General features: G+C 43.2%; 1 long non-coding RNA gene across 1 annotated transcript in view; it reads left to right on the top strand.

Annotated features, from left to right (window-relative positions):
* Positions 1-25039, top strand: part of LOC145504671 (uncharacterized) — a 90489-nt gene that overhangs the window by 8152 nt on the left and 57298 nt on the right. The window contains exons 2-4 of the long non-coding RNA XR_014052389.1: positions 1070-1236; positions 2145-2312; positions 2686-3431. This is a non-coding gene — a long non-coding RNA (uncharacterized LOC145504671). The remainder of the gene's footprint in view (positions 1-1069; positions 1237-2144; positions 2313-2685; positions 3432-25039) is intronic.

The raw sequence follows: 25039 nt of genomic DNA, 5'->3' as shown, positions 1-25039 counted from the left end.
ACATGCCTCTTTTCTTTGATCATTTGTACAACCTTTGAAGGTAGCTTTGGATGGGAAAATGCATTCCACAAAGTCAAATATCTGTGCATCAGTTTGGTTCAGCCACTCAGTCATGTCTGACTCTTTGCGACCCCATGGACTGCAGCACGCCAGGATTCTCTGTCCATCACCAACTCCTGGAGCCTATTCAAACTCATATCCATCATGTTGGTGATAGCATCCAACCATCTCATCCTCTGTCATCTCCTTCTCCTCCTGCCTTCAATCTTTCCCAGCATCAGGGTCTTTTCAAATGAGTCAGCTCTTCGCATCAGGTGGCCAAAGTATTGGAGTTTCAGCTTTGGCATCAGTCCTTCCAATGAATATTCAGGACTGATTTCCCTTAGGATGGGCTGGTTGGATCTCCTTGCAGTCCAAAGGACTCTCAAGAGTCTTCTCCAGCACCACAGTTCAAAAGCATCAATTCTTCGGCGCTCAGCTTTCTTTATAGTCCAACTCTCACATCCATACGTGACTACTGGAAAAACCTTAGCTTTGACTAGACGGACCTTTGTTGGTAAAGTAGTGTCTCAGCTTTTTAATATGCTGTCTAGGTTGGGCATAGTGATTCCTTTGCAAACATTGTGGACGTGTGTGTTTTTACTTGATCATGGAAATTTTTTTGCATCTATGCTGCTATTTACCACACAGGCAGCAGGGGGCAGTGTTTCCCTGTTTTCCTTTGTGCTTTTTCCCATCTCCGCAGCCTCAAAGGCAAAACCAACCAAGATTTATCTAATTCAAATCTATGATAAAATGTACCACATTTTCTAGGTTTGTGTTGTTACTCTCTCAGCCCCCAAATCTTTTGGGGACTTGAAGCTTCCAACAGGCTGCTTAATGATTATTCAAAAGGGGCTGGTGATTGGGTTTGCTGGGGGGGTTTTCTTCCCTCTTGTCTCTCCCCGCTTTTGTCATTCCACTCAGCTCCCATCCATCACTTTACATAATCAAGTCATAGAAAAAGGCCCTTAAATTATGAAAATTCACAGCCTTCTCTCTCTCCCTCTCTCTCTCTTTTACTTTGCAGATAAGACTCGGAATTTGGAAGGCAAAACAAACAAACAAATAAAAAGGGAGAATTTTGGACTTCCATAAATAATGCTAACATTGTGGGACAAAAAGAAAGCTAAAAGCGGACAAGCCTACGCCCTGGCTAAGTGCTTACCTGTGTGCCTGGCTGGGAGCGTTCCTGAGGTGAGTTCTCACATTCACTACAAAGGGGATGTGTCATTAGCCATTTTGAAAAGGAGATGAAAGCTCATAGGTGATGAACAACCTGCCCGAATTCATGTTGCTACAAAAAGATAGAATTGGGAGGCAGATTGCATCCAAAGCTGGGCAATTTACATGTTTTGTTCCCTGCACCATCCTAAGCAGATGGAAGGTGTTGTAGCCACACGTCCCCGGAAACAAACTCACTCAGAAGGACAGTGCAGACAGTGGAGTGCAGTTTATTACACTCGCGGGCCCAAGGCAGAGTCTCCTCTTAGCCAAGGACCCTGACCCGGTTTTTGTGAAAACCTTATATACCCTAAGAGTACGTGCCCAAACCCACCTCCCCAAATTCCCTGAAACTAGTCTGAACAAGGGAAAAAGAAACATACAATCAAAGTTAACCCATGATTCATATGCTTTAAGCCTAGGGAGTTAACAGTGGACAATTATTTATAAGGCCTATGGTCATACACCAATAAGCATAATAGAATGTATGATTCTATTTGGTTACACAGATAATTAGGGTATTCTTTTAGGTGACGGGAGACTCTAGGTATGAGCCCTGGGGCTCTTCCTTCTGGGGGCCTGGTTTTCCAGTTGGTATGTCGTTTCCATAGATACTGGGCCTAGAGCTCAAAGTCCACAGTCCGGCCCAAGATGGAGTCCTGCTTTCAAGATGGGGCCTGTTCTGTTTTCTTCTTCAGAGGCAGTGCTGCCCCTTCCGCTCTCTCTCTGGCCCCGCGTCCTCCCCAGGGCTCTGTACTCGACTCTGACACGAGCGTGCACCATCCCTTCCACACAGTGTCTGGAAGGAGACAAAAGGGAGGAGGGGCAACCTCAGGAGCTCCCGTGTTCAGCGGACACTGGTCTTTGTTGTACACGGGCAGAGTTTCCTTCAGCAAAGGAAGCAACATCGGACGGCCCAAGGCCAGAGATTCCTTGAGCTGTGTGACGCTGTGGCCGTGGGGAAGTCCTGTGTTGAGTAACACCAGCTCCACCGGAGACTGGTAGCCCTTGCCAATGCCGAGTGGGACACGGAGAAGGTCTCCATGGGGGTAAGCATGGCTTTTGCAGGCTTTTTATTTTCTTTTATTGTTTTGGCATGCTGCCGTGGCATACGGGGTCTTAATTCCCTGACCAGGGACTGTACCTGCGCCCCTTACAGTGGGGATGGGGGGAACTGTACTGTTTCCAAATTGTTTTGGAATAGTGTGTGTGTGTGTGTGTGTGTGTGTGTGTGTGTGTGTGTGTGTGTGTGTGTGTGTGTGTGTGTGTGTGTGTGTTTGTGTGTGTTTGTAACCAAAACCATGGTAGCAGGCCCTTTGGGGCCTTCCCAGGACAGGTCTTCCCCCATATCCTTCTATTTAATTTCTCTCCTAAGCACCTAGATAATAGTATTCAATGCAAATTTCCTGAGTTGTTTTGCAGGTGTGACAACCGGAAGAGGTTAACTACTTCATGACCTTGAGCACAGGTCAAGCCCTGGGGCTCCTGGAGCCTACGGACTGATAAAGTTAACCCCTGTGACACCACCTGTTCCCTCACCATCTGTCAATCAGAGAAGTGTGCACAGTCTGATCACTTACTCTGCGACCCTCTTCCCTCACCCGGCTTTTAGAAATGCTTTGCTGAACACCTTCAAGGAGCTCGAGGCTTTCTAGGGCCTGAGTCAGCCCCTCTCCTTGCTCGGCGCTGCAATAAAGCATTCTCGGCTCTGAACTCTAATGTTGCAGTTTGTTTGGCCTCACTGTGAGTCTGGCACACGAACTTGGTTAATACAGTTTCTAAGTGCCCCTGCTTTCTCATCCCAACTTCCTGGCAAATGCCCGGAGATGAAGGTGACGGTAAAGATGCAGAAATGGACAGTTGGGTGCATTTGTTGTTGCTCTTCAGTCTCTCAGTCGTGTCCAACTCTGCGGCCCCGTGGACTGCAGCCAGCCAGGCCTCCCTGTCCTTCACCATCTCCCAGAGTTTGCTCAAACTCACGTCTGTTGACTGAGTCAGCATTGGATGGACTAATTACAGTAGCAAAGGACAGTGGTGAAGACATTTTACCCGCAGTGAAGGTCTTTGGAATAGTCTTGGGTGGCATCCATCCCCTGTTTGAGTAACATCAGCTCTCCTGGAGACTTGTGACCAGTGCTAAGCAAGATAAGGAGAAGGCCTTCTTGGGGGTAAGCATGGCTTCTGCATGTTTTTATTTTATTTTATTTTTTTGGCCTCACTGCTGTTGCTTGCGGGATCTTAGTTCCCTGACCAGGGATTGAACCTGCGCCCCCAACAGTGGACGTGTGGAGTCTTAACCACTGGACAGCCAGGGAATTCCCCTCTTTCCTATGTTTTAACACTTGCTGTGTTGCCGTTTCAACAGAGAGGAGCAAACAGCAGACTGAGGTCGTTGTGGAGCCAACAGGAGGCAGTTAGAATATTTTTAGGTTGCCTTCTTTCTCTTAGTTATGATTCTGTTTATGGCAAATGATTATGATCTTCTGTTTACAGAAGTGAAACGTACCCTTTGCAATACATTTTGATTAAAAAGTTAACCTAAAAATAGTTGAGCCCATAATACGGTACCTGGCATGTAAGTGTAGCAAAAGTGATGAAAGGGCTTGAAAATGAAATATGGAGATGCTGGACAGATTATCTCTCAAGTGTCTTCGATCTTAGTCAACCGATGACTTTGCATCATTAGAGAACCACGGGAAAATCAGAATTGGGCAATTTCAGAACAGAACGGGATAATCTAACCTAGTTTTCTTGTTTTATAGTTGATGAGAAGGAGGCTCATCGGGACGTGACTGGCTCAAGGTCACCCGGTGCTCTGTTGGCTGATAATTTGTGTGCGGGGTGTGTGTGTAGGGTTGGGGCGGGAGGCGGGGGTGGGGGGCGAGGGGGTGGCTGGATGATAGTCTAGACAAAGGGCTTCTTTAAGTAACTCAGGTTGTCTTGGCACCAGGGCGGGAAAGAGGGTAGAGGAGGGGGAGGCAAACTTTGAACAAAACAAAAACCGTTAGATAACAAGGGGGACGATCCTTAACATCTCTGTTTTTTCAACTTGCTGCAGCAGCAGGAGCAGCAACAAGAGCTGGCTGGTTTCCCCTCAGTAGACGCAGCAGTAGATTTTTTTTTTTTTTTTTTTGCTGTGGAATGTGGCGTTAAATGCAATAGGTCAGCACTAAGCTTGAACAAAATGTGATGACTGATTAGGAAATGAACGGTAACTCAAGGCCAGCGAGTCTTGCTTACGATATTGCTTATCAACATGCTCCCCCACCTCACCCCCCTGCCCCGGAGCCAACAAAACTGCAGCTTGCAGGAGAAACTGAACCCAGAGGTCTTTGTCCTGGGGACACGTTAATTCTCCCTACGACAGTCATCTGTGAGGAAATCCGGTGTTGCAGGAGAACAGATTCAAGCGAGCTGCGGGTGCTCTGTCGGTGGGCGTCATGGTTCCCTGACCCCTCCTCACCGTGCGTCTTGCTTTCCTGCAGATGCACTGAGATGATCAAAGAGGGATGTAGTCAAGGATTAAAGACAGCCCCCCTCGTGGATGGGGCTGGGAAGCTCAGGGCATGGTCCTGAGCAGGAGTTGAGCATATATTCGCTCTGAATGTTCCAGAAGCCTGGATCAACAGGCCTTGCATGGTGCTTGGCCTGGAGCCAGCCTTCTCCTCACTCACATTCCTGGGTGGACAAATCACTCTATTTTTCTGTCTGTCACTATTTCTTCATGCCTCATGTTTAGATAAGGCACTGTGTCCTACAAATATGTGCTTGAGATATGAGTGTTGAGTTGAAGGAACGTGGTGGTTGCCTTTTCACCGATTCACTCACTAAATCGTTTATTCATTAAGCACTTAGAGGGAGGATAACTCAGGCCCCTCCTTGTAGATTAAGATCTAACCAGGGACTTCCCTGGTAGTCCAGTGGTTAAGAATCCGCTTGCCAATGGAGGGGACGCAGGGTCCATTCCTGGTCAGGGAAGATTCCACATGCCACAACTAAGGGGCAACTAAGCCTGTGCGCCACAACTACTGAAGCCTGTGGGTAGAGCCCGTGCTCTGCAGCAAGAGAAGCCTCGGCAATGAGGGGCCTGAACACTGCAGCTAGGGTTAGCCCCTGCTCAAAGCAACTAGAGAAAGCCTGTGTGCAGCAGCAAAGACTCAGTACAGGCACAAATATAAATTAAATTAAAAAAAGATCTAGTGGGGAAGCCAGATAACAATTCTGTAAATGAGTAGGCTACCAAAATAATGCTTTCTAGAATATCACACTTGCTAGCAGGCGCTAGTGGTAAAGACCCTTAATACAATGCAAGAGACCTGGGTTCAATCCCTGGGTCGGGAAGATCCCCTGGAGAAGGGAATGGCCATCCATTCTTGCCTGGGAAATCCCATGAACAGAGGAGCCTGGTGGGCTACAGTCCATGTAGTTGCAAAGAGTCAGACATGACTGAGCGACTAATACTTAACACTGTATGATTGTGTTTCTGAATAAAGGCAAACTGAGGCTAGATAGGTTAAGTAACTTGTCCCAATTGCCTGTCAGCAAACACTGGGGCTGCGATTTGAAGGCAGACCATGTGGTCGTGGGGTTTATCTCTTCATCCATAATGCAGGCGCTTAACTGCCTCATGGCTGTGTCCCCAGTGCCTTGCTGTGTGTGGTGGGCAGTGCATAGACTTCTGCAACTTGTCTCTCACAACACTTACAGTGCTGCAGTTTTTCATCGCATTACCATCCCAAGCCATTTCCGCCTTGGGACCTCAGCACTGTGAGGCTGTGGGCTGCCACCCACCCCTCCCGCCCCCTTCCCCCCGCCCCTCCCCCTTTCTCCACCCTTCCCCGCCTTGGTTCTCCTCTAGAACCCATTAACTCCTCTTTTCCCTCAAGAAGTACTGGGGGATGAGGTTTTTTTCCTTTTCGTGCCTTAGGGGTATGTATTTCTTGGAGGGTAGGCTCTCATTCTATGAATACAGTTGGATTTGAAATTCAAGTTGTAAAGGTTCCCTGTTTTGTATTTTGCCAAATGTTCATACATAAAGCTCTTTCCTAAGGAGACAGAGTCTTGGCCCTCCCCCATCTCTGCGCAAAGCTGCAACTTTACGTTCACTTTGCTTCACTGCAAAAAGAATTTGTGTGTGTGTGGCCCTGAGCTTAGCGACACGGAGAAGGCAGGTTGAGAGGGATTCAGGTTTTGTTCCCAGGTCACTGGGATGTGATAGAGGAGGGACAAATGATGCTTAGTGGTTTCGTCAAGGAGGCAGAATTTTGGCCAACCTTTGAAAGATGAAGGAGAAAGGCAAATGCAGGCATCTGATAAGGGGTTAAGCCACAAAATACATTAGGAACTCAAACAACTTCCCTGATGGCTCAGCGGATAAAGAATCCACCTGCATTGCAGGAGACACAGGAGACTCAGCTTTGATCCCTGGGTCAGGAAGTTCCCCTGGAGTAGGAAATGGCAACCCACTCCAGTATTCTTGCCTAGAAAAGCCCATGGACAGAGGAACCTGGCAGGCTACAGTCCAAAGGATTGCAAAGAGTCAGACATGCCTGAATGACTAAGCATGCACACAAATGACTCAGCAGCAGAAAAGCACATAACCTGGTTAAAAAATGGATGAAAGATGTGGATAAACATTTCTCCAAAGAAGACATTGGAATGGCCAACATGTATATGGAAAGGTGCACAGCATGACTAGCCTTTAGGGAAATACAAATCAAAATCACAATGAGCTATCACCTCACACCTGTTACAATGGCCGTTATCAAAAAGACAAGAGATAACAAGAGCTGGCAAGGATGTGGAGGAAAGGGAGCCTGCTGCACTGCTGGTGGGAATGTAAATTGGTATAGTCCCTCTGGAAAACTGTGGAGATTTCTCAAAAAATTAAAAATAGAAAAAGAATCTGAGTTTAGTTAAGAGTTAGAAGAAACTTTGTTATATGGATGACAAATACAGTCTTAGCCCTGAGCTTAATATTCTTTTAATATAGAAGATAAGGGGTGATTAGGCAACCAACTCCAGTTTGTTTCATATTATTTACTATAAATACATGTAGTATACAATCTCATGAAGTAAAACAAAAGAGAAATATCAAAAGACTACCTATAGGTTAATAGACGTATTGGGGCTTCCCTGGTGGCTCAGAGGGTAAAGAATCTGCCTGCAACAGGGGAGATGTAGGTTCAACTCCTGGGCCAGGAAGATCCCCTGGAGAAGGAAATGGCAACCCATTCCAGTATTCTTGTCTGGAGAATTCCATGAACAGAGGTGCCTGGTGGGCTACAGTCCATGGGGTTGCCAAGAGTGGGACATGATTGGGCAACTAACATTTTCACTTTCAAACAATATATAAAATTTCCTTTTTGTGAACATAATGGTTGTCTGAATCGAATATTGCATTGTGATTGCAAAAAAAAAAATAGAACTACCATATATAATACAGCAATCTCATTTCTAGGTTAATATATTAAAAGAAAATGAAATCAATATCTTGAGTAAAGACCTGTACGTCCATATTCATTGCGGCAATGCAATAGTCAAGAGAGGGAGATAATCTTAGTGTCTGTTGATGGATGAATGGATAAAGAAAATTTGATATATATATATACACATATATACACATAGATATATGTACACACACACATATGTGTATATATATATGTGTGTGTGTGTCACATATCATTGTGTATGTGTGTATATATATGCATACATTTTCATGTATAAAAGCAAGAAAGTTCCAGAAAAACATCTACTTCTGTTTTATTGACTGCTGCAAAGCCTTTGACTGTGCGGATCACAACAAACTGGAAAATTCTTCAAGAGCTGGGAATACCAGACCACCTGACATGCCTTCTGAGAAATCTGTATGCAGATCAAGAAGCAACAGTCAGAACTGGACATGGAACAACAGGCTGGTTCCAAATAGGAAAAGGAGTACGTCAAGGCTGTGTATTGTCACCCTGCTTATTTAACTTATATGCAGAGTACATCATGAGAAACGCTGGGCTGGATGAATCACAGGCTGGAATCAAGATTGCCAGGAAAAATATCAATAACCTCAGATATGCAGATGACACCACCCTTATGGCAGAAATCCAAGAAGAACTAAAGAGCGTCTTGATGAAAGTGAAAGAGGAGGGTGAAAAAGTTGGCTTAAAACTCAACATTCAGAAAATGAAGATTTTGGCATCTGGTCCCATCACTTCATGGCAAATAGATGGGGAAACAATGGAAACAATGAGACACTTTATTTTCTTGGGCTCCAAAATCACTGCAGATTTTGACTGCAGCCATGAGATTAAAAGACATTTGCTCCTTGGAAGACAATCTATGACCAACCTAGACAGCATATTAAAAAGCAGAGACATTACTTTGCCTACAGAGGTCCATCTAGTCAAGGCTATGGTTTTTCCAGTAGTCATGTATGGATGTGAGAGTTGGACTATAAAGAAAGCTGAGTGCTGAAGAATTGATGCTTTTGAACTGTGGTGTTGGAGAAGACTCTTGAGAGTCCCTTGAACTGCAAGGGGATCCAACCAGTCCATCCTAAAGGAAATCAGTCCTGAATATTCACTGGCAGGACTGATGCTGAAGCTGGAACTCCAATACTTTGGCCACCTGATGTGAAGCACAAACTCAGTAGAAAAGTCCCTGATGCTGGGAAAGATTGAAGGAAGGAGGAGAAGGGGATGACAGAGGATGAGATAGTTGGATGGCATCACTGACTCGATGAACGTGAGTTTGAGCAAGCTCTGGCATGCTACAGTCCACAGGGTGACAAAAGAGTTGGACACGAGTGAGTGACTGAACTGAACTGATACATTTTCATCTTACATATGTATACACACACATTGGAATGTTGTTCAATCTTAAACAAGAAAGAAATCCTGCTATTAGTGATAATAGGGATGAATCCAGAGAACATTATGCTAACTGAAATAAGCCAGTCACAGAAAGACATATAGTACATGATCTCACTAATATGTGGAAACTAATACTGTCAAATTTATAGAGGCAGAGAATAAAATGGGTTGTTGCCAGGGTCTGATTTATGGGAGGAAAAGGGAGATGCTACTCAAAGGATACAAAGTGTCAGTTATGCAGGATAAATTCTGGAGACCAAATGTACAGTGTAAATCCCTGATGGTTCAGTGGTAAAGAATCCACCTGCAATGCAGGAGACACAGGTTCAGTCCCTGGGTGGGGAAGAGCCCCTGGAGGAAGAAAGGGTAACTCACCCCAGTATTCTTGTCTGGAAAATCCCACAGACAGAGGAGCCTGGCAGCCTACAGTCCATGGGGCCACAAAGAGTCTGGATGTGACTGAGCAACTAAACCACCACCATCACAACGTACAGTATGGTGTCTATAGTTAATGACATGGTTTTGTATGCATGAAATTTTCTAAGAGAATAAATCTTGAGTATTCTCATCACACACACAAAAGAGTAACTCTGTGAGGATAATTGGCTTGATTGTGAAAATCATTTCACAGTGTATACATATATCAACACATCACATTATACACTTTAAATATATACAGTTGAAAAAATTTAACTTCAATAAAGGTAGATGGGAAAAAACCCAAAATACCTTAGACTGAGGGGCTTAAACAATAGAAATCTATTTTCTCACCATTCTGGAGGCTGGATATTCAAGATGAAAGTGTGGTCCAGTTGGGTCCTGGCTTGTGGATGCCTGTCTCCTCTGTGTCCTCATGCAGTCTTTTCTCTGTGTGCCTGCATCCTTTGCATCTCTTTGTGCCTCCAAATTTCCTCTTCTTATAAGGACTGTAGTCAGACTGGTTGGGGGTCCATGCAAGAGCCTTGTTTAAACTTCATCACTTCTTTAAAGGCCTTTTATCCAAATACAGTCACATACTGAATTCCTGGGGGGCAAGTTAGTGCCTCAGTGTATGACTTTGCAAGAGACACCATGCAGTTCATCATACAGATGTCAAGCTAGATTTTTTTTCCCCATCTTGAACCCTGCTGAAGCATTTATTTTTTATTTTAAACTTAATTTTTTTAAAATTTTACATTGGAGCATAGTTGACAAACATTTTAAACATTTTAGTATCCATGATAATACGATGACTAGTCTTACCACGGAACAAGACTGTCTTCATGATGGGTATATTTGGGGCGTGCCCAAGGACCTGCTGGACCTTGCTGTCAATTCCTCCTGGTTATGTGCAGAAGAATAACATCATCAGGGCATCAGGGGAAAGATCTCCATAAAGATGGAGCGCTTGAGAGCATGAGCGAATTTTCACTGTCTCCAGAGAGACATTTTTTAAAATTCCATTTTTAATTGGAGGATGATTGCTTTGCAGTATTGTGTTGACTTCTGCCATACAACAGCCCGAGTCAGCCATTAAGTATACATATCTCTCCTCCCTCTTGAGTCTCCTCCTCACCCCTCACCCCATCCCAGCCTTCTAGATTGTCACAGAGTATTACTCAGCCATAAAGAGGAACGTGTTTGAGTCGGTTCTGGTGACGTGGATGAACCTAAGCCTGTTATACAGCGTGAAGTCAGTCAGATACACATTTTGCTCTTGAGAGGGAGTGGTAGATTCGGGAGAGGCCAGGTCAGCTGTATAGACTGGGTTGAATAATGGGAGAGGCATCCTGAGCTAAGGAGGAGACAAGGATGGTTATTATTATTTTTTTTTGGAGTTGCCAAGCTTTTTGTTTACTTTGTGATGGCTACAGATAACATATGTGCTCAGTCGTGTCCAACTCTTTTGTGACCCCATGGACTGTACCCCACCAGGTTCCTCTCTCCATGGGATTTCCTAGGCAAGAATACTGGAGTGGGTTGCCATTTTCTTCTCCAGGGGATCTTCCTGACCCAGGGATTGAACCCAAGTCTCCTGCATTGGTAGGCAGATTTTTTACCATTGAGCCACCTGGGAAGCCTATATTTTGTTATTACTCTGTCACTAAGTCGTCTCTGACTCTTTACAGCCCCATGGACTGTAGCACGCCAGTCTCCTATGTCTCTCACTATCTCTCAGAGTTTGCTCAAATTCATGTACACTGAGTGAAAAATGAAAGTAAAAGTCACTCAGTAGTGTCTGATTCTTTGTGACCCCATGGACTATCCAGTTCTTGGAATTCTCCAGGCCAGAATACTGGAGTGGGTAGCCTTTCCTGTCTCCAGGGGACCTTCCCAACCCAGGGATCAAACCCAGGTCTCCCGCATTGCTGGCAGATTCTTTACCAGCTGAGCCACAAGGGAAGCCCAAGAATACTGGAGTGGGTAACCTATCTCTTTTCCAGGGGATCTTCCTGACCCAGGAATTGAACCCAAGTCTCCTGCATTGTAGGTGGATTCTTTACCAACTAAGCTATGAGGGAAGTCAATTGAGTGGGTGATGCTATTTAACCATCTCATCCTCTGTCGTTCCCTTCTCCTGCCCTCAGTCTTTCCCAGCATCAGGATCTTTGTCAATGAGTCAACTCTTCACATCAGGAGGCCAAAGTTTTGGAGGCTCAGCCTCAGTCCTTGCAGTGAATAGTCGGAGTTGATTTCCTTTAGAATTGACTGGTTTGATCTTCTTGTAGTCCAAGGGAACCAAGAGTCTTCTCCAACACCACAATTTGAAAGCATCAATTCCTTGGTGCTCAGCCTTCTTCTATCTGTACATAACTATTGGAGAAACCATAGGTTTGAATATGTGGAATGAAGCCTACATATCTAACCCTAAATCCTGCCCACCATGTATAGCTCACTGAGCAAACTCAGCTACTCTTTTTTTCCCCAGGTTTAGTTCTTATTTTCATCCTTAATTGTCCTTCTGTCCATCCTTGTTGGCCTGGGAGACAGGGAGTCCATGGTATTTTTTAAAAATTATTTATTTGAGAACATATAAGTTTTATATTATTTTGTTTTCATCAACAGGAAGTAATTTCTTGTAGAGTTGACTTGTTGACAATTTAGTCCCTCAGTTTTAGTCTGGGGAAGTTTTTATTTCTCTTTCATTTTTGTCTGTGCAACTCTAGGTCATCAGTCCATTGTCTTGGCTTGTATTGCCACTGATGTTGTTATTCTTGTTATAAGCCACTCATTTTCCCTAATGATAGATTATGTCTTATTCCAAATTACGTGTGTGTGTGTGCACCAAAGAGAAAGAAATGGCTGAAAAGTTTCAAAAGTATTGACAAATGTCAAAACATACATCGAAAAAGCTCAGAGAACACAAGCATGGGGGAAAATTATTTATTTATTTTGGCCATGCCTTGTGGCTTGTGGGATCTTAGTTCCCCAACCAAGGATTGAACCTCGGCCATGGCAGTGAGAGCACCAAATCCTAACCACTGGACTGCCAAAGAATTCTTTGGGCTGGCTTTATTCCTGAGCATGAAGAACAGGTCATTTGTTCTCAAGTGCAATTCCATGGAAGGAATCTAGCAGAACCTGGCAGGCTACAGTCCATGGGATCACATAGAGTCAGGCTTGACTGAGCGACTCTTCTCTTTTGGTCTCCCCAGATGTTGCAGTGGTAAAAAATCTGCCTGCCAATGCAGGAGACGCAAGAGACCCAGGTTTAATCCCTGGGTTGAGGAGATCTCCTGGAGGAGGAAAAGCAACCCATTTTAGTATTCTTGACTGGAAGATTCCATAGACAGAGGAGCCTGGTGGGCTACAGTCACTGGGGTCCCAAAGAGTCAGACTGCATGCATTGCAATGTCCTATGAAGCTGACTGAAGCTCAGGGATGCAAAGTAAATATCAATCGTGTTGTGGGGTTGAATTGTGTCCCTTCAAAAAGGCAAGTCAAAGTCTTAACCCTGGTACCTGTGAATGTGACTTTATTTGGAAATAGGATGGTTGCAGATGAATTTAGTTAAGGTGAGGCCATACTGAGAGGCTTCTCTGGTGGCTCAGATGGTGAAGAATATGCCTGCAACGCTAGAGACCTGAGTTGGGAAGATCCCCTGGAGCAGGAAATGGCAACCCCACTCCGGTATTCTTACCTGGAGGATTTCAAGACGGAGGAGCCTGGTGGGCTACAGTCTGTGGGATCAAAAGAGCTGGACACAAGTAAGCGACTAACACATACTAAGTTAGGGTAGCCCTACATCCAACGATCTGTGCCCTTAGAGGAAGGCCATATGGAGACACAGAGGGAAAAGAGGGTTATATGAAGATGGAGGCAGAGACTGGAGTGATGCTTCTGCAAGCCAAGGAATGCCGGCAGTACCAGAAGCCAGGAGAGAGGCACGGGACAGACTCTGCTCCATAGCCTGCCAGGGAACCAGCTTTACAGATCTCCTGACTGTGTGCTTCTTGCCTCCAGGACCATGAGACAGTACATTTCTGTCATATAAAGCCGCTGGGTTTGTGAAACTCTGTTAAGGCAGCCCTAGAACACTATGCTGTGAAAGTGCTGCACTCAATAAGCCAGCAAATTTGGAAAACTCAGCAGTGGCCACAGGACTGGAAAAGGTCAGTTTTCATTCCAACCCCAAAGAAAGGCAATGCCAAAGAATGCTCAAACTACCGCACAATTGCACTCATCTCACATGCTAGTAAGGTAATGCTGAAAATTCTGCAAGCCTGGCTTCAGCAATACGTGAACCGTGAACTTCCAGATGTTCAAGCTGGTTTTAGAAAAGGCAGAGGAACCAGAGATCAAACTGCCAACATCCGCTGGATCATCGAAAAAGCAAGAGAGTTCCAGAAAAACATCTATTTCTGCTTTATTGACTATACCAAAGCCTTTGACTGTGTGGATCACAATAAACTGTGGAAAATTCTGAAAGAGATGGGAATACCAGGCCACCTGACCTGTCTCTTGAGAAACCTGTATGCAGGTCAGGAAGCAACAGTTAGAACTGGACATGGAACAACAGACTGGTTTCAAATAGGAAAAGGAGTACGTCAAGGCTGTATATTGTTACCCTGCTTATTTAACTTATACGCAGAGTACATCATGAGAAACGCTGGGCTGGAAGAAGCACAAGCTGGAATTAAGATTGCCGGGAGAAATATCAATAACCTCAGATATGCAGATGATACCACCCTTATGGCAGAAAGTGAAGAGGAACTAAAAAGCCTCTTGATGAAGGTGAAAGAGGAGAGTGAAAAAGTTGGCTTAAAACTCAACATTCAGAAAACTAAGATCATGGCATCTGGTTCCATCAGTTCATGGCAAATAGATGGGGAAACAGTGGAAACAGTGTCAGACTTTATTTTTTTGGGCTCCAAAATCACTGCAGATGGTGATTGCAGCCATGAAATTAAAAGACGCTTACTCCTTGGAAGGAAAGTTATGACCAACCTAGATAGCATATTTAAAAGCAGAGACATTACTTTGCCAACAAAGGTCCATCTAGTCAAGGCTATGGTTTTTCCAGTGGTCATGTATGGATGTTAGAGTTGGACGGTGAAGAAAGCTGAGCGCTGAAGAACTGATGCTTTTGAACTGTGGTGTTGGAGAAGACTCTTGAGAGTCCCTTGGACTGCAAGGAGATCCAACCAGTCCATCCTAAAGGAGATCAGTCCTGGGTGTTCATTGGAAGGACTGATGTTGAGGCTGAAACTCCTATACTTTGGCCACCTCATGCGAAGAGTTGTCTCATTGGAAAAGACCCTAATGCTGGGAAGCATTGGGGGCAGGAGGAGAAGGGGACGACAGAGGATGAGATGGCTGGATGGCATCACCGACTCTATGGACATGAGTTTGGGTAAGCTCTGGGAGTTGGTGATGGACAGGGAGGCCTGGTGTGCTGCGGTTCATGGGGTCACAAAGAGTTGGACATGACTGAGCGACTGAACTGAACTGAGAACACTATCATGGAAGCGAAGGGAGAAACATTCGTGAAAATAACTGCTTTGAAGGATAATAAGTGTGACTCAGAGAGAAGAATGGGAGGTGCAGGATGTGTCTGGAGACTTGAAGGAAATAATAAGTTTCAAGGAAGCTGAGGATTGTGGTTTCAGGACCTCCGTACAAATGGGCAGATTATGAGAAATAAAAGAAACTAATGGCAAAAGGTGGTAGGTGTGATATTTTAGAGTCACCAAGACTTGGGATGGGGTTCCATACTGATACATGCTGAAATGAAAGATATAAACTATTGTGTGTCTGTGCTCAGTTGATTCAGTTATGTCCAGCTCTGTGACCCCATGGACTGTAGCCTTCCAGACTCTTCTGTCCATGGGATTTTTCCAGCAAGAATGCTGGAGTGGGTTGCCATTTCCTTCTCCAATAACCTATTGTGTCAGGACATAATTTGTATTAGAAAAAAAGACAGGGGACTTCCCTGGTGGTCCAGTGGTTTAGACTCTGTGCTTCTCATGCAGAGGAATCAGATTCGATCCCTGGTTTGGGAACTAAGATCCCAAATGCTTCACAAGCACACCCCCCAAAAAAATTCTTAAAAATAAAAAAAAGACAGACACACTTATGGAAATTGGAGGACCTGAGAGGGAACACAGGCTAGCAGAGCATAGAGTAAGGAGATAAGTAAAGATGCATGGAAGTTCTGTCTTTGAAGGTGTCATAAGAGCCATGTGAATTTTCAAGTACAGTGGCTGAATGTCTTTTTTTTTTCTTTTTCAGGGCATGTGCCCTGGATGTCTTTCTTGCCCAGGTCATGAAGTTGCTCAGAGCTAGGATATTCCCAGATATCTGCCACAAGCTTTATTTGGCTGAAAGTGGGAAAGCTTGACCCATTTTTGTCTTGCTTTACTGATCATTTCGTCTCACATGGCCAGCGACTAAAGAATTTCCACTCTGGTTTTAATAATGAATTGCTACTTGGGCTTCCCTAATAGCTCAGTTGGTCAAGAATCTGCCTGCAATGCAGGACACCCCAGTTTGATTCCTGGGTCAGGAGGATCCACTGAGAAGGGATAGTCTACCCACTCCAATACTGTTGGGCTTCCCTTGTGGCTCAGCTGGTAAAGAATCTGCCTGCAATGTGGGAGACCTGGGTTCGATGCCTGGGTTGGGAAGATTCTTGGAGAAGGGAAAGGCTATCCACTCCAGTATTCCGGCCTAGAGAATTCCATGGATTTTGTATAGTCCATGGGGTCACAAAGAGTCAGACACGACTGAGCAACTTTCACTTTCACTTTTCACTTGGTTAGGGAAGTAGAAGTGACAGAATCTTAAGACACAGTCAGCTGGAATTTCTCTTTTAGGGGTGACCATGGCCTCATAGAGTTTGTGAGCTCCAATGAGAAGGAAAAAAACAAAGTTGGTCAGAATTGTACCCTAGACTTTGGGCACAATTATTTATTTGTTTATTTTAACTGAAGCAATAGTTGATATGCACTGTAGTATTAGTTTCAGGTGTACAGCAAAGTGATTCTGTTATACATAAGAGAACTTGCATGCATATTCTCTATTAGATTCTTTTCTCATATAGGTTATATACTGAGTATAGTTCCCTGTGCTATACAGTAGGTCTTTATTGTTTATCTATTTTATATATAGTACTGTGTATATCTTACTCCCAACATATACTTCTTTTTTATTTATTTATTTATTTATTTATTTTAATAAATTTATTTATTTTAGTTGGGGGCTAATTACTTTACAATATTGTAATAGTTTTTGCCATACATTGACATGAATCAGCCATGGGTTTACATGTGTTCCCCTTCCCGGACCCCCCACCCACCTCCCTCCCCATCCCATCCTTCTGGATCATCCCATTGCCCCGGCCCTGAGCCCTTGTCACATGCATCGAACATGGAATGGTGCTCTGTTTCACATATGACAATACACATGTCTCAATGCCATTCTCCCAGAACGTCCCACCCTCACCTTCTCCCTCAGAGTCCATAAAATTGTTCCATGCGTCTGTGTCTCTTATTCTGTCTCGCATATAGGGTTATCGTTACCATCTTTCAAATTCCATATATATGCATTAGTATACTGTATTGTTGTTTTTCTTTCTGGCTTACTTCACTCTGTATAATGGGCTCCAGTTTCATCCATCTCAGTAGAACCGATTCAAATGTATTTTTTTTAATGGCTGAGTAATATTCCATTGTGTATATGTACCACAGCTTCCTTATCCATTCGTCTGCTGATGGACATCTAGGTTGCTTCCATGTCCTGGCTATTGTAAACAGTGCTGCGATGAACATTGGGGTACACGCGTCTCTTTCAATTCTGGTCTCCTCGGTGTATATGCCCAGCAGTGGGATTGCTGGGTCATATGGCAGTTCTATTCCCAGTTTTTTAAGGAATCTCCACACTGTTCTCCATAGTGGCTGTACTAGTTTGCATTCCCACCAACAGTGTAAGAGGGTTCCCTTTTCTCCACACCCTCTCCAGCATTTATTGCTTGTAGACTTTTGGATAGCAGCCATTCTGACTGGTGTGAAATGATACCTCATTGAGGTTTTGATTTGCATTTCTCTAATAATGAGTGATGTTGAGCATCTTTTCATGTGTTTGTTAGCCATCTGTATGTCTTCTTTGGAGAAATGTCTGTTTAGTTCTTTGGCCCATTTTTTGATTGGGTCGTTTATTTTTCGGGAATTCAGCTGCAGAAGTTGCTTGTATATTTTTGAGATTAATTGTTTGTCTGTTGCTTCATTTGCTATTATTTTCTCCCATTCTGAAGGCTGTCTTTTCACCTTGTTTATAGTTTCCTTTGTTGTGCAAAAGCTTTTAATTTTAATTAGGTCCCATTTGTTTATTTTTGCTTTTATTTCCAATATTCTGGGAGGTGGGTCATGGAGGATCCTGCTGTGATTTATGTCGGAGAGTGTTTTGCCTATGTTTTCCTCTAGGAGTTTTATTGTTTCTGGTCTTACGTTTAGATCTTTAATCCATTTTGAGTTTATTTTTGTGTATGGTGTTAGGAAGTGTTCTAGTTTCATTCTTTTACAAGTGGTTGACCAGTTTTCCCAGCACCACTTGTTAAAGAGATTGTCTTTTCTCCATTGTATATTCTTGCCTCCTTTGTTGAAGATAAGGTGTCCATATGTGCGTGGGTTTATCTCTGGGCTTTCTATTTTGTTCCATTGATCTATATTTCTATCTTTGTGCCAATACCATACTGTCTTGATGACTGTGGCTTTGTAGTAGAGCCTGAAGTCAGGCAGGTTGATTCCTCCAGTTCCATTCTTCTTCCTCAAGATTGCTTTGGCTATTCGAGGTTTCTTATATTTCCATACAAATTGTGAGATGATTTGTTCTAGTTCTGTGAAAAATACCATTGGTAGCTTGATAGGGATTGCATTGAATCTGTAGATTGCTTTGGGTAGAATACTCATTTTCACTATATTAATTCTTCCAATCCATGAACACGGTATATTTCTCCATCTGCTTGTGTCCTCTTTGATTTCTTTCATCAGTGTTTTATAGTTTTCTATATATAAGTCTTTTGTTTCTTTAGGTAGATATATTCCTAAGTATTTTATTCTTTTTGATGCAATGGTGAATGGTATTGTTTCCTTAATTTCTCTTTCTGTTTTCTCATTATTGGAGTATAGGAATGCAAGGGATTTCTGTGTGTTAATTTTATATCCTGCAACTTTACTATATTCATTGATCAACTCTAGTAATTTTCTAGTAGAGTCTTTAGGGTTTTCTATGTAGAGGATCATGTCATCTGCAAACAGTGAGAGTTTTACTTCTTCTTTTCCTATCTGTATTCCTTTTATTTCTTTTTCCGCTCTGATTGCTGTGGCCAAAACTTCCAAAACTATGTTGAATAGTAGTGGTGAAAGTGGGCATCCTTGCCTTGTTCCTGACTTTAGGGGAAATGCTTTCAATTTTTCACCATTGAGGATAATGTTTGCTGTGGGTTTGTCATATATAGCTTTTATTATGTTGAGATATGTTCCTTCTATTCCTGCTTTCTGGAGGGTTTTAATCATAAATGGATGCTGAATTTTGTCAAAGGCTTTTTCTGCATCTATTGAGATAACCATATGGTTTTTTTCTTTCAATTTGTTAATGTGGTGTATTACATTGATTGATTTGCGGATGTTAAAAAAACCTTGCATTCCTGGGATAAAGCCCACTTGGTCATGATGTATGATCTTTTTAATATGATGTTGGATTCTGTTTGCTAGAATTTTATTAAGGATTTTTGCATCTATGTTCATCAGTGATATTGGCCTGTAGTTTTCCTTTTTTGTGACATCTTTGTCTAGTTTTGGAATTAGGGTGATGGTGGCCTCATAGAATGAGTTTGGAAGTTTACCATCTTCTGCAATTTTCTGGAAGAGTTTGAGTAGGATAGGTGTTAGCTCTTCTCTAAATTTTTGGTAGAATTCCGCTGTGAAGCCGTCTGGTCCTGGGCTTTTGTTTGCTGGAAGATTTCTGATTACAGTTTCGATTTCCGTGCTTGTGATGGGTCTGTTAAGATCTTCTATTTCTTCCTGGTTCAGTTTTGGAAAGTTATACTTTTCTAAGAATTTGTCCATTTCTTCCAAGTTGTCCATTTTATTGGCATATAGCTGTTGGTAGTAGTCTCTTATGATCCTTTGTATTTCTGTGGAGTCTGTTGTGATCTCTCCATTTTCATTTCTAATTTTGTTGATCTGATTCTTCTCCCTTTGTTTCTTGATGAGTCTGGCTAATGGCTTATCAATTTTGTTTATCTTCTCGAAAAACCAGCTTTTAGTTTTGTTGATTTTTGCTATGGTCTCTTTTGTTTCTTTTGCATTTATTTCTGCCCTAATTTTTAAGATTTCTTTCCTTCTACTGACCCTGGGGTTTTTCATTTCTTCCTTCTCTAGTTGCTTTAGGTGTAGAGTTAGTTGATTTATTTGATTTTTTTCTTGTTTCTTGAGGTACGCCTGTATTGCTATGAACCTTCCCCTTAGTATTGCTTTTACAGTGTCCCATAGGTTTGGGGTTGTTGTGTTTTCATTTTCATTCGTTTCTATGCATAATTTTATTTCTTTTTTGATTTCTTCTGTGATTTGTTGGTTATTCAGAAGCGTGTTGTTTAGCCTCCATATGTTGGAACTTTTAATAGTTTTTTTCCTGTAATTGAGGTCTAATCTTACTGCATTGTGGTCAGAGAAGATGGCTGGGATGATTTCAATTTTTTTGAATTTACCAACGCTAGATTTATGGCCCAGGATGTGATCTATCCTGGAGAAAGTTCCATGTGCACTTGAGAAAAAGGTAAAATTGATTGTTTTGGGGTGGAAACTCCTGTAAATATCAATTAAATCTAATTTGTCTATTGTATCATTTAAAGTTTGTGTTTCCTTGTTAATTTTCTGTTTAGTTGATCTATCCATATGCGTGAGTGGAGTATTAAAGTCTCCCACTATTATTGTGTTATTGTTAACTTCCCCTTTCATACTTGTTAGTATTTGCCTTATATATTGTGGTGCTCCTATGTTGGGTGCATATATATTTATGATTGTTACGTCTTCTTCTTGAATTGATCCTTTGATCTTTATGTAGTGTCCTTCTTTGTCCCTTTTCACATCCTTTATTTTAAAGTCTATTTTATCTGAAATGAGTATTGCGACTCCTGCTTTCTTTTGGTCTCCGTTTGCATGGAATATGTTTTTCCATCCTTTCACTTTCAGCCTGTGTGTGTCCCTAGTTTTGAGGTGGGTCTCTTGTAGACAGCATATATAGGGGTCTTGTTTTTGTATCCATTCAGCAACCCTTTGTCTTTTGGTTGGGGCATTCAACCCATTTACATTTAAGGTAATTATTGATAAGTATGATCCCGTTGCCATTTACTTTGTTGTTTTGAGTTCGTGTTGAAACATCCTTTCTGTGTTTCCTGTTTAGAGAAGATCCTTTAGCATTTGCTGGAGAGCTGGTTTGGTGGTGCTGAATTCCCTCAGCTCTTGCTTGTCTGTAAAGCTTTTGAATTCTCCTTCATATCTGAATGAGATCCTTGCTGGGTACAGTAATCTGGGTTGTAGATTATTCTCTTTCATTACTTTAAGTATGTCCTGCCATTCCCTTCTAGCCTGAAGGGTTTCTATTGAAAGATCAGCTGTTATCCTTATGGGGATCCCCTTGTGTGTTATTTGTTGTTTTTCCCTTGCTGCTTTTAATATTTGTTCTTTGTGTTTGATCTTTGTTAATTTGATTAATATGTGTCTTGGGGTGTTTCGCCTTGGGTTTATCCTGTTTGGAACTCTCTGGGTTTCTTGGACTTCTGTGACTATTTCTTTCCTCAATTTAGGGAAATTCTCAACTATTATCTCCTCGAGTATTTTTTCATGGCCTTTCCTTTTATCTTCTTCTTCTGGGACTCCTATGATTCGAATGTTGGGGCGTTTCATATTGTCCCAGAGGTCCCGGAGGTTTTCCTCATTTCTTTTGATTCTTTTTTCTTTTTTCCTCTCTGCTTCGTTTATTTCCATCATTCTATCTTCTACCTCACTTATCCTATCTTCTGCCTCCGTTATTCTACTGTTGGTTCCCTCCAGAGTGTCTTTTATCTCCTTTATTTCATCATTCATTCTATATTGATTCCTTTTTATTTCTTCTAAGTCCTTGATAAACATTTCTTGCATCTTCTCAATCTTTGTCTCCAGGCTATTTATCTGTAACTCCATTTTGCTTTCAAGATTTTGGATCATTTTTATTATCCTTATTCTAAATTCTTTTTCGGATAGATTCCCTATCTCCTCCTCTTTTGTTTGGCTTTGTGGGCATTTCTCATTTTCCTTTACTTGCTGAGTATTTCTCTGCCTTTTCATCTTGTTTAGATTGCTGTGTTAGGCGTGGCCCTTCTGTATTCTGGTAGTATGAAGTTCCTCTTTGTTGTGGAGGTTCCTCACTGCGGTTGGGGTTGGACAGGTGGCTTGTCAAGGTTTCCTGGTTGGGGGAGCTTGTGTCAGTGTTCTGGTAGGTGGAGCTGGATTTCTGCTCTCTAGAGTGTAATGGAGTGACCAGTATTAATTTTTGAGATGTCTATGGATTTGGTGTGCCTCTGGGCAGCCTGTATATTGATGCTCAGGTCTATGTTCCTGCGTTGCTGGAGAATTTGCGTGGTATGTCTTGCTCTGGAATTTATTGTCTCTTGGGTGGAGCTTGGTTTCAGTGAATTTATGGAGGCTATTGGATGGTCTCTTATTAATTAATGTTTCCCCTGGTTTTCAGTCTTATTCTTGCAGTAGCCTCAAGACTTCTCCTTCCATACAGCCTCAATAATAAAACTTTTAGGTTAATGGTGAAAAGATTCTCCACAGTGAGGGATACCCAGAAAGGTTCACTGAGTTACATGGAGAGATGAGGTGGGGGGGGTGGGTTGAGGTGACCAGGAGGGGAAGAGGGGAATTCAAATGTGGAGAGAGCAATCTAGCCAGTAAGCACTTCCCTCTGTGCTTTCCACAGTTTGGAACCCTCAGAATGATTCACAGAGATACATAGAGAGGGGGGAGGAAGGTAACAGAGGTGAGCATGAGTAGAAAGGGAGGAATTAAGAGGGGAGAGAGAGATCTGGGCAGTATCCTGTTCCTAAAGTGTTCTCCGGTACCCAGAACACCCTCAGAGATTCACAGAATTGGGTTGAGAAGAGAAGGAGGAGGGTGGGAGATAGAGGTTCCCTGGGGGAGAAGAAAGAGCATCAATAGGGGGAGAGAGTGATCAGGCCAGTGATCACACTCCTGAGTAAAAATGGGTCCTAAAGATTGGGTTCTTAAATGTACAAAGTTGATATCAAATATGTAAAACAAAGATTAAAAATCTAGAGTAGAGGTCAGACTCTTATAAAACTTACAATCTAAAAAAAAATAAAAAAGAAAAAAGGAAACAGTGTAAAAAGAAAAAAAACAGTAAAACAGTAAAAAAAGAAACAGTAAAAAAATGTAGAACAGGAAAAAAACATTAAAAAAAAAGAAAACACAAAAGGTATAAGATATATGTATGTAGTTTGCTTCAAAAATAGGTGTTTTTTTTTTTTTTTGCAAGTTAATAGTGGGTTATGAAAATGAAAGTTAAAGGTGTAATAGAGGACTTGAAGAAAAAGGAAAGAAGAGAAAAAAAAATTTTTTTTTAATTAAAAAAAAATTAAAAAAAAAAATAATAATAATAGTAAAAAATATATATATCCCGGACTTTCTCTGGAGCTGTTGTGAGCAGTGTGGGATCTGCTCAGTTTTAGATAGATCCTTATTCCTGCTTATACTTTTCAAGATCTATAGGTCCTTTTTAATGCTGTCGGTATTAACTACAGGGATCTTAATCTGTTGGCCTGTCCCTTCCAAAGCGCTTCCCTCTGTTTATTTGGCTTCTGTTTGGAGATCTCTTCAGTATCTAATTTCCGCCCTGCAACAAAGCGGTGGAGGTGATCTCTTTAGGTTCGCTTGTTCAATCGTGCTGTGGGGAGGAAGGAACACTGCAATTCTGGCGTGTGTGTGGTAAGCTCGCAGTGTCTCGGCCGCACTGGGTTCGCCCCCGCTCACGGCGTGTGTGCTTTCCCCGTCTACCCTGCTCAGGCTTCAGGTTACTCGGCCGGGGAGCGGGCCCTGAGCTGCGTGCACTTCCCAGGTCTAAGCCGCTCAGGTTCAGGCTCCCGGTTACTCCACAAAGGCGCAGACTCGGTTTCGCCCGCGGCTTGTGCCGTTCCCGGTCGGAGCTGCCCAGGCGGCCAGGAGTTTGGCGAGGGCGCTGTCCCCTGTTGGGGCGGTGCGGCTTATCACCTCCCTGGTCCCCGCCTCGGTTTACGCGCGCGCCCGGCTCCGGTGTGCTTTGTGTCGGTTCTGGGGAGCTGGTCTCTGGCTGCGACCCTCCCGGCGGCTGTCGACCCTCTGGGATCTCAGGCAGTCTTTGCTTAGAAACTGGGAGCCTGTTTGCAGTTTGGTAGGGGGTGCCCTCTCTGGAGCCGAGTTTGCCCCTTTCCGGCTCTGGCGGGCCCCGCCTGCCCGCTGTGTCCGGCGGGGGATGGGGCGGTCCGCAGCCGGCTAGCTCTCCTCTGGTATCGCTCAGTCCTTTGTTCTGTGAGCGGGCCGGCAGTGCCTTAGAGTTGGGCTTTTCGCGGTATAGTTCTCTCTCTCTCTCGCTGTCCCACAGTTTAGGTTTCTATCTCACGTTAGCTCCCTCAGATTGCCCTCGGGGCACTCGGGCCCGGTCCTTACCCTAGGCAATGCCGCCCGCTCCTCTCCGTTCAGCCCCCACTTGCTGGTGGTGGATGATGCGAGCGTCTGGGGTTCTTTGCTGGGAGTTGCTTTAGGCACGTAATCTGTGGATTTTATTTATTTTTTTCCCTCCCAGTTACGTTGCCCTCCGAGAAAAAAAAATCCTCCCCCACACCCGCCGGTGAGAGGGTTTCCTGGTGCTTGGAAATTCCTCCTCTTTTACGACTCCCTCCCCGGGACGGGTCTCCGTCCCTAACTCTTTTGTCTCTCTTTTTATCTTTTATAATTTCTCCTACCTCTTTTGAAGATAATGCGCAGTTTTTGTGAAAGCCTGACGTCCTCAGCCAGCCTTCAGAAGTAGTTTTTGTGAAGTTTGGTCAGCGTTCAGATGTTCTTTCGATAAATTTGTGGAGGAGAGAGTGGTCTCCCCGTCCTATTCCTCCGCCATCTTAGCCCCGCCCCCAACATATACTTCTTAATTTATCCCTCCTTCCCAAGATTTTCTTCAGTGGTTTTTTTTTTTTTTTTTTTGGCTGTGCTGCACAGGAGATTCCAGTTCCCCAACCAGGGATTGAACCTGGGCTACAGCAGTGAAAGAACTGAATCCTAACCGCTAGACTGTCAATGAACTCCCCCTAACCTAATTCCCACTGAACAAAGATTTAAAAAAAAAAAAAAAAAAAATGGAGAAATTCTTCAGTTCTTATTGGGGGAATAATGCAAAATTCC

This window comes from Giraffa tippelskirchi, chromosome 1 (assembly GCF_054371585.1).
Source record: "Giraffa tippelskirchi isolate mGirTip1 chromosome 1, T2T-mGirTip1v1.2.pri, whole genome shotgun sequence".
Classification (NCBI taxonomy): Eukaryota; Metazoa; Chordata; class Mammalia; order Artiodactyla; family Giraffidae; genus Giraffa; species Giraffa tippelskirchi.
This window is presented reverse-complemented; position numbering and strand designations above follow the sequence as displayed.